We start from the raw sequence: 8,595 nt of genomic DNA, 5'->3' as shown, positions 1-8,595 counted from the left end.
GCCAAAATGCCCTTAGGAGTCCCAAAACGCGGAATTAGATCAGAAGGAAAGCACAAGGAATAATGGCTAATTATTACTTTCTGCGAATAATTAAGTATTGATTTTTTTCGCCTCGGGTCAATATCTGTATTTGGTTGGACTTGAGGTAAAATTTTTAGTGCAGCCGTTGGATTTTTAGCTTTGCTCTTTGAGATTAGATTTTTGATAACTTCTGGAATCAGGATTCCAGTGTCACAGATTTTCGCTGGGCGAAAAAGCGTACCTGTCTTCTGGTGAAAACAATTGCCTCAATTTGATTTTCTCTGTTGGTGCTCTTTATTCACAATTTTTTTGGGACATAAAGCAAAATTTATTGGCTTGATGGTCACCAGTTGCTTTTGTGAGCGGTAATGCTATTGTTGATCAAGTTGTGCATAAGGATTAGCTGTTTCTGTATTGAAGTGCTAGCTTGTTAACGGAAGATTTTGAGCAGTCTTTTGTATAAGGATCAACGGAGAGTGGATTGCTGTTGAAGCAGGGATAGCTAGAAGGATAGCTGTTGCAATCCTTCCCATCCTTTTTTGGTTTGATAGCACTTCGATGCAACTATTTCCGCTAGGTAGATCTTAGCTTCCTCTCATTATTTGCATCTGAAACAATTTAAGGTAGAATTGCTGACATTGATGTCGTAATTTTAAAAGTGTTTTTGCGAAGTGAAATCCTGATGAGTGATTACGTAATCTGATTGATTTTCAGGAAAAAAACCTAAGTTCTCAAACAAAGTGAAAAAAAAACAGAAACTTTAGATTGAGTTTTTAATCGTGTCGATCTTTTTAAAGCTGTTTTTTTGAAATGCAAGCATATCGTTGTGTAGTACTGCGTACGCTACAGTAACCGAAACCAGTCGTTAGAGTGCAAATCGTACAATGTTAATTGGTTTTTTTAATTAAATGAGTTTGACAAAATCTTTTTTGTACGGTGTTTTATTCGCTCTCGGGTGAAAATTGAATCAATTATTTTGAATTTTTGTTAAATTGTTTGGCAAGTTATTTGACTATCTTGGTCATTTTTTTTCTTAAACATGACTTCTTCGTCGACTCTGCAACGTTTAATCTTTCAGTGATCTGAATTGCTCACAATAGTAACCCAATCATCACAGTAGTAAATAGTTCACAACAATAGCTCTAAATTGAGTTTTTTCTTTACTCCTGGCTGTGTTTTAAAGCAATTTTTTGAACCGAAAGAATTTTATTGGATGGATGTTTTGTCTGACAAACATTAGTCTGCATACTCTGCGGTAATCAAAACCAGTAGTTACAGAGCTAAATTTACGATGTTAGTTATTGATATTTTGTAACAAGATTTGAAGAAAAAACAATCTTTGCACCGTATTTTAATTTCTTTTGAACAAAGAATTAAGCTACTATTGCATAACTGTTGTATAAGGCTAATTGTTATGATAAACTTAATAAATAGTCTCCAAGTGCAATCGAGTGGCTAATAAATTCTGTTTCAGCTCTCGATTTTAGTTATTTACTGTGGTGTCAGAGGCCAGACATTGTCCCAGACAGTTAGCTCCAGTTACCGGCGATTTCAGATTTCGGCGGAAAAAATTATACGAGAATTATCTACGATTGCAAATTTGGTTTGAAACATTAAGTGAGAGAGTTTTCCGCATCAGATTGATTGTTTTCCTACTTTTTTGGTCTTACCGAAAATTTTTCTCAGTCAAACACTTTGTGTGCGTGTTCTCCGCATTTGTTTCAGTAAAAAATTTAGGCCCCTAGCGGCCACTTCCTTTAGTCTCCTTTTTTAACCCCAAGTTAAAATGATGCCCCCACTACCGCCGCCATCGCCCAAACCTCTCTGCATTGTTTGTAATGAACTTTATAATGTAAAAAAGGGTACATTTTGAGCCAATTGTAAAAAAAAATTTGTTCACTTAGATTGTTTGGGAATCGCAAGTACCGCAAATATCAAATCAATCATTTACTGTTCATGTGCTGGTTGTACTCTTATCATAACTGCAGAACTATCTGCGCTGAACTAAAATACGGCCGTTGAGAAACAATTCTATTGTGTTGATTTTCTGATCCGCGAGGTGACAGTGGTACGCAATGAGACAGCTTTGAGAAAGATGCCGGAATCCCGTTTTCTAAAAGCTGCAAAAAGTGGACTCGCCAGGGTTTGGAACAACAACTCATTCAGTTATCACAGAGAGACAGTAAACAAAAAGAGAAAGGTGGATGAATTTGAAATTGAATATACACAGAGAAAAGTATGATCAAACAAAGAGCTGAAATCAGGAACCAGCTTGAATCCAGCAGTCATCAAGTGTGTCAAAAAACCCCTGAAGCGTTGTCATTTATATGTAGATCGATTGAGTCAGAGTATAACATCATCAAAAATCAAGGAGTACTGTGCGGAAAAAACGCTGAACTACTTCACAGTTGCCAATTTCGAAGTCAGAAGCTCATCTGAAAGCTTTCCATTGTGTATTTATGTTTGATGAGGAGAAATCTGAAATGCCTAAGTTTTGGCCTGAAAATGTTACAGTGTCAAGATTTTACCTAAATGAAGCTGACAGTGATTGGCTAAAAATGAAGGGATCAACATTGACCACTAGCCAGTCATGAACAAAAATTGAAACAAATATCTACAGAAACAAATCTTTGTCTTATTAACGTACGCTCAGCCAGGAACAAAACAAAAAAAGTAATTACCTGTTGGAAATAAATAAAATTGATATTGGAGCAGTTTTTGAATAATGAATTACTAACAACTCAGATGATCATTTTGTTCTAAACCAGTGTTGTTTCCCCGGATTTCTTTTCTATAGTTCACCTAGGGATTATGAAACAGGATTTGGATTTCGCACTTTTTCAGTATGTGATTTATATTTAGACATTTTTGAAAAATTTGCCTTTAAATGCTTTGAATGCTGTTCACATCTTTAAATGTGGGGCTACCACTCATTTAGTAATCGCGGTTTATTGACCAACCGCACTTGACTTTAAATCATTCATTGATCACTTTACTTCTTTTTGAAAAAAACGTCTACATTTTGTCAACATTCTTCTTTTGGGTGATTTTAACACTTCACTGAATGTAAATAACAATAATCAAAACTGTAGAGTGCATTTTCTCCAAAATAACGGCATTTCTCAGTACGTCTGCGAGAAAACGCACAGAAGCCCATGTTATAGCGTCAAACGATTCTTTAATTAATGTTGAATAAAAAAAACTCCATTTCTTTTTTGAACCATTGGTTTATCTCTTTCTCTCTCAGCAATTTGAAAGAAATTGATGTATAGAATTTGGAATAGATGATGTAGTTGATGAATAGTTGAGCAGCTGATGAGCAGTTGATGAGCAGTAGATGAGCAGTTGATGTATAGAATTTGGAAAAGGTTTTACTCTGAAGATTTTATTAAATTATTGAAACCATGCTTGAAGTTCCATTTTGCCTCAAGTATTCATGAAGCATGGGATATGTTTGGGATATGTATGGGATATCGGGTTTGAGGAGAACATTTTGGATTCCATTCTACCACTCAAAAAACATCTACTAAACATCAATGTTCATTTTTTGACAAAGAGCTTTTGTTTACAGGGCTTCAATAAATCAGGAGGTTTTTGATTTGATACTTACGACTCTGCAAAAGTGGTTCAGTGGTGCTTAGCTGTGATTAATTTCAATTCAAAATGAGTACATATTCATTAGTAGACGGAATAATTTAAATTGCGATAATGCACATCCAGCAGACGCCAAATCTTCTAATAATTTTACTTTGTTGGGCTTTCATTAAGATTCCAGACTTTCATATACAAAACAAGTTAGTTTCCCTTGACCTGGATGTTATTATTCCTAGCGGAAAAATTGTTCGAACAGAGATACAATGGACAGAAGTTCGTTGATCGAGTTAGTTTGGGTAATGATCGTCTCGCGTCTAGATTACTTCAACTCACTGCACTATGGACTACCTGTGGATAGTACACAAATATTAAAGCGTATAAGGAACCCAGCATGTGCTCTCATTATTAGACTTTCACCTGGTTGACAAACAGCAATTTATATCAGACAGTTTCATTGGCTACCCATGAAACAATGTGTCGTCAACAAAATTCAACTTTTCGGTCACGTTTGGTTCACCGTTCGTTGAAAACTCTCATTTATCTTGACGCAATAGTTCTCCGAACTGATAAGGTGGCTAGATGCCAATATGCATGCTAATTGAAGGTTCCTAATGTCAGGACTGAATTTGGCCGAAGATCATTCAGTTTTGCTGTTCCCGTTTGAATAGAATAAGCTGCCTTTTGAAATGAAACTAATACCCCATTAGTTTGATTATTGGAAAGAACTTTTAAAATTTAATCTTTGATTTCGAAAGCTCTTTTGACTTTGTAAGTGGTGTGTAAACCTATAAAAAAATAATAATATTGTGAACGTTTGGTCTTTTACATGCGAACTTTTGGCTTAACCGTTTTGCCTTTTTCTTGAACCAGACCTTTGAGTGAATGTTCAACATTTTGCATCAAGAAGAAATTCTCAGCTTGATCGCTAAATTAGAATCCTATCCGCCATTTATCCGAAGTTTAACAGTTTTTATTTTGAATTGATGATCTGTGGATTTTTTTCGCTTTCACGGTATCTATTCAAGAAGTCTATTTGAGTAAACAGCATCTCATTGCCGGGAAAATCAATTGATATTTCAAAAGTGCTGTTCCCAGGAAAAAAAACTCCTGTTTTTACTTCTCAGGTGTCATGTTCCAGGCCTGCTTTTTCTGACTTCTACTCAAGAAAACCTCATAACCTATTGCTAAGGTAGTGTTTGTCCTTTGATTTCTCATTGAAATTTTGTTTCCTTGGTTTATTTGGTTCTCTTGTTAATGTTTTTGCGATTTCTAATATTCTGACTAAAAATCTGATATTTTCTCTTGGCTTCCGGTCAATTAATCTAGTACTGAATCCAAGACAAAGTCGTGCTTTTCCTCAATGCTCTTGATATCATCTTGTTCATTTTTGCAGTTCCTTTCTTTGTTGGTAGATTTGGATCTGGTCCTGAGTTTTCTCGTAGAATTTGTCGTAATGATTCTTTCAGACTCAGTTGTTACAACCCGGGTTGCCCATCATACAACTTTCGTTGATTTCATACAAGGTCATATATGATCCCCGGTAATCATACAAGGTCATATATGATTTGTATGATTTCCCGGTAATCATACAAGTTTCATACAAAAAACAAAAATAGTGTTAAACCACTCTAATCGTAACAGCTATAGCGCTCATTCGGTAAGAAATACACCAGACTAACCCAGCGATGAGTTTTTGATATTCATTTTTCCCGGTAATCATACAAGGTCATATATGATTTGTATGATTTCCCGGTAATCATACAAGTTTCATAAAAGAAAAAAACTTTAATTGTAAATGAGTTAACGACTCCAGTCGTAACAAGTACAACGCTCTTTTAGTAAAAAAACACTCGAGAGTCAACAAAATGATGAGTTTTTGAGTTGCATTTTTCCCGGTAATCATACAAGGTCATATATGATTTGTATGATTTCCCGGTAATCATACAAGTTTCATAAAAGAAAAAAAATTTATTTTTAAATGAGTTAACGACTCCAGTCGTAACAAGTACAACGCTCTTTTAGTAAAAAAACACACGAGAGTCAACAAAATGATGAGTTTTTGAGTTGCATTTTTCCCGGTAATCATACAAGGTCATATATGATTTGTATGATTTCCCGGTAATCATACAAGTTTCATAAAAGAAAAAAAATTTATTTTTAAATGAGTTAACGACTCCAGTTGTAACAAGTACAGCGCTCTTTTAGTAAAAAACACACGAGAGTCAACCAAACGATGAGTTTTTGAGTTGCTCCTGTTGTTTTTTAATAAAAAAACCCAACAAACATTCATGGCGAGCTGGGATTTTTTCCAACATAACGATAGTGGGTTTTGGTGTTCAAAAACTAAATAAAAAAGTTGACCGTAAATGTTTCCAGGTTTACGTTTAAGGAGTCAGGTGTAGCTGTATTCAACTCTGTGAGAAAATTGTTTCTCTTAATATCCCAAAAATAGGAGTACAGTTCGTATGTTTGTTGATTTCTCTTAAACCAGTCTACCAGACAGAACAAACATAGTCCTAAGTTGTTGATATTGAATTAGTCTTGACTGCTCTAGGTAGTTGTTTCCCAAAATATGTCGGGGCAAAAAGTTAAAGATGTTCAAACTTGAAAAGAGTGCTGAGTTTTGTCATATTCGTGGATATCAATTTTCTGGTACAACAAAACAGGCGAGTCGCTATGCGAGCTACTCCTAGAAAGGTGTGGAGTTTAGTGGAAGGAAGTTTCGCAGTTAGTGGAATAAAGTTTCTTCTATAAAACTGTTTTACATGAATTTGCGAAAGTTGGCTGTCCACTCGAAAAAAAATTTGGATTTATTTTGAGAGTTCTACTTATTCCCATGCAACTAACGAGAACCCAAAGGGCAAATTCAGGGTTCTCTTCCCTTTTGAAATAGCTGCACAAGCTTGAGCAAATGAGTTCTTCTATTTATTGGGCTCATTGTATGATATTTTTTTCTAAAATATCAAAAAAAAATGCAAATCCCGCCGATTTAATGCATTACCTTAAAAGTTAAACTATTTCGCATGTTAATGTTACAAATATATCGTGCTATTTGGTCTCCCAGTGTGCGCATGACGCTATTTAAAACTAAAATTGGGTGCAATTTGCTTTTTTTTCAGTTTTTCAATTGTAGGCTTTACAGGAATTTCTTGCTCCTGTTGTTTTTTTCATAAAAAACCCAAAAAGCCTTCATGGCAAGCTGGGATTTTTTTCAACATAGCGATAATGGGTTTTGGTGTTCAAAAGCTAAGTTAATTAGTTGACCGTAAATGCCTCCAGATTTACGTTTAAGGAGTCGGGTCTAGCTGTTTTCAACTTTGTGAGAAAATTGTTTCTTTTGATATCCCAAAAATAGGAGTACAGTTCGTATGTTTGTTGATTTCTCTTAAACTAATCTGCCAGACAGAACAAATATAGTCCTAATTTGTTGATATTGAATTTTTCTTGACTGCTCTAGGTAGTTGTTTCCCAAAATCTAACGGGGCAAAAACTTAAAGATGTTCAAACTTGAAAAGAGTACTGAATTTTGTCATATTCGTGGACATCAATTTTCTGATACAACAAAACAGGCCAGTCGCTATGCGAGCTACTCCTCGATAGGTGTGGAGTTTAGTGGAAGGAAGCTTCGCAGTTGGTGGAATAAAGTTTCTTCTATAAAACTGTTTTACATGAATTTGCGAAAGTTGGCTGTCCACTGGAAAAAAAAAATTGGATTTATTTTGGGAGTTCTACTTATTCCCATGCAACTAACGAGAACCCAAAGGAAAAATTCAGGGTTCTCTTCTCTTTTGAAATAGCTACACAAGCTTGAGCAAATGAGTTCTTCTATTTATTGGGCTCATTGAATGATATTTTTTTCTAAAATATCAAAAAAAAATGTAAATCCCGCCGATTTAATGCATTACCTTAAAAGTTAAACTATTTTGCATGTTAATGTTACAAATATATCGTGCTATTTGGTCTCCCAGTGTGCGCATGACGCTATTTAAAACTAAAATTGGATGCAATTCCCTTTTTTTCAGTTTTTCAATTGTAGATTTTACAGGAATTTCTTGCTCCTGTTGTTTTTTTAATAAAAACCCAAAAAGCCTTCATGGCAAGCTGGGAATTTTTCCAACAAAACGATAATGGATTTTGGTGTTCAAAAACTTATAAATTAGTTGACCGTAAATGCCTCCAGATTTACGTTTAAGGAGTCGGGTCTAGCTGTTTTCAACTTTGTGAGAAAATTGTTTCTTTTAATATCCCAAAAATAGGAAAACAGTTCGTATGTTTGTTGATTTCTCTTAAACCAATCAACCAGACAGAACAAACATAGTCCTAAGTTGTTGATATTTAATTATTCTTGACTGCTCTAGGTAGTTGTTTCCCAAAATCTAATGGGGCAAAAACTTAAAGATGTTCAAACTTGAAAAGAGTACTGAATTTTGTCATATTCGTGGACATCAATTTTCTGATACAACAAAACAGGCGAGTCGCTATGCGAGCTACTCCTTGATAGGGGAGGAGTTTAGTCGAAGGGAGCTCCTCGTTGTGTGGAATGAAGTTTTTTCTATAAAAGTGTTTTTAACTTTTTGCGAATTCATGAAATTCTTGTTTGAGTTCTTTTTTTTAATCAAAACACACAAAACACCCTGGCCTTTAGGGCAAGGTGGGAATTTTTACCCAACTCGCAATAGAGGTTTTGGGTGTTCAGTATTTACGGAGTGGACCTGAATTACGTTCAGAATTATCTACGTGGCGCCATTTTTAGTCGTTTTGCGCGATTTTGCGAGAAATTGGGCTCTCACCATAGCCCAAAAATCGGGGTACGCTTCATGTCATCAATGATTTCTCCAAAACTGCCGTACTAAATTGGACGGGAATGCTCGCGTTTTTTGTGGCCTTAATCCTTCCTGGCTGGCAGTGTTCATTGGTTTCTCAAGTCGCCCTAATCAAAAAGTTGGAGGAAAGAATTTGTGAAACTATCACATTGAGAAA

The sequence above is a fragment of the Convolutriloba macropyga genome, chromosome 7, assembly GCF_964194025.1.
Source record: "Convolutriloba macropyga chromosome 7, txConMacr16.3, whole genome shotgun sequence".
NCBI classification, from domain to species: Eukaryota; Metazoa; Xenacoelomorpha; order Acoela; family Convolutidae; genus Convolutriloba; species Convolutriloba macropyga.
Note: the sequence above shows the minus strand (reverse complement) of the source record.